Below are 1938 nucleotides of genomic sequence, written 5' to 3'. Positions count from 1 at the left end.
GTGACCTGTTTGCGCAGGTCGTATATCTCCTTCACTCCTTGGAAAGGTAGGATCTGTTAAACTGGTGGTTCATAGACGGAGGGAAATATAAATCTCTGTGGGAATTTGACTTAATTCACATGTTTGGTGTAATTTTAGATTTGTCAGGTGCGACCAGACATTATTAGCGAGCATGTGCGAGTGAGTGTCTTGCACGTGAAAGGTAATATTATTTTCCCTTACCATGTTTTCGCGATTATAAATCTGAGAGGAGTGGGGAGGGAGAAGCAAACGAAAATGTCTATTTGTTTTTCAGAGGTGGCCAGCTGCTGTTTTGCTGTGGCTTAAATGACGTTTCCAGTTTGGGACGCGGGATTTTCGTTATTGCATTGAACGCTTGTAATTGCATTGAGTGCTCGCGATTGCCTTGAACGTCTTCAAGTGCTTGTACATCTCTCATGTTGGACGCGTTCTAAACCCGTGGCCGCTGGTTCTGGCGTCATCAGGTTCGCTCATTTCACTGGCGGAATTTCCTTGATTTGCGTCTATTCATTGTCTGTGTATGTCTGTTTAAACGGGTGTGCAATAGAGTTGAACTGAAATTATTGTTCATTATTGTTGATTTATTATTTGTTATTATATGTTATTATTTGGTTTGTTTATTTCGTTGCTCGGGTTGGTTGTACCATTTCTTTGTCTTGCTTTATATTGACACTGCTCCATTACGGAGCTGATTAATTGTCGAATTTGTTTTTGTGTGACCTTGGTTTATTTTGTGGGTGTTGAATGGGTTTAAAACCATTATTGTATTTCCGGGTTTGGTTGGTTTGACGTGTTTGATTTGTATTTATTTTGAGTGGTGAAATATTCATGCAAAGACATAAGACCAAAGAGAGAAACCAACTTGTGTAGCTACTTTATTCTTTTGTTGAAGTGTTTTTTTTCTGTTAGTACATTTTCTTTTGTCATATCCCTCCAGTGTATGGGTGGCCGGCACGTGGGAACTGCCTCAACGAAGCCCATTGGGCTGATTAATTCACATTTGATTAAATTATTCAACCATTGATGTTGAGTCCCAGGTGTTTTAGTAACCATTTGATAAATAAATTGATAGTCTGTGGTTTTGTCTCTGCTCGTCATTTTCATTTAGTTGAAAGTCTGTTATTGGGGAGGCTCGAGAATTTGGGGTCTTGAGCACGGGCCTTACCAGTGCAAGCTAATGACCATCGATCGGTCACACTTGCAAAAGCTAATAAACTGTTCACTCATGCTTCAAAACTAAATTCCTTCCCCATATAAAGAGTCAGGGCCACGAAAATTTCAAAGATCCTTCTCAATTGCTTTGGCTCATTTCTTGAAACAGACCGGACGTTCACAACACTCTCTGTGCTTTTGCCAAAATAACGTGGATGGTTCGGCACAACACCATGGTTCACGTGCAAATGCTCATACCTCTCACAAAACAGTTCACTCGTGTGTCAAAACTAAATTTCCTTCTCATTTAAACAGTCAGTGCCCCCAAAATGCCTCCTCCCTTTGGCATTGTGTAAGCACTGCAAGTCAGAATGTTTAGATGTTTTGTCACTATGGCAGAGGACCATTGAGCCCAGTCTGCTCCATTGTCATCTGATGCTTCTTCAATATCCGGTCTATTGTGGAGATGCTTATAGAGTTGACATTTTGGAAAAAGGCATTGTCTTGTAGGACAATGCGCGGATCTGTCTCAATGTGATTGCATTATTTGCCATCACCATGTTACAGATCTCTTGTTCTTGTTGTTCATTGAGAAGTTTTCATATTCAACATATAATTTGTTTGATTGGTCATCTGAGATGTGAACTCCTCCTTTGTTAGTCAAGTTCTAGTTTCACCTGACTGTCAATTGCTGTAATAAATGTTGGGATTCATATATGGTATTCATGGTATTATGTTCTTGACTCATTTTGACAATTGAACAGA

General features: G+C 39.8%; 1 long non-coding RNA gene across 1 annotated transcript; it reads left to right on the top strand.

The window, feature by feature from the left end:
- Positions 1-536, top strand: LOC306893668. Its single transcript, XR_013786606.1, has 3 exons — positions 1-46; positions 148-202; positions 296-536. It is a non-coding gene; the product is annotated as an uncharacterized lncRNA (long non-coding RNA).
- Positions 537-1938: the final 1402 nt, after the last annotated feature.

Source organism: Barbatula barbatula (assembly GCF_947034865.1).
Source record: "Barbatula barbatula genome assembly, chromosome: 5".
Lineage (NCBI taxonomy): Eukaryota > Metazoa > Chordata > Actinopteri > Cypriniformes > Nemacheilidae > Barbatula > Barbatula barbatula.
This window is presented reverse-complemented; position numbering and strand designations above follow the sequence as displayed.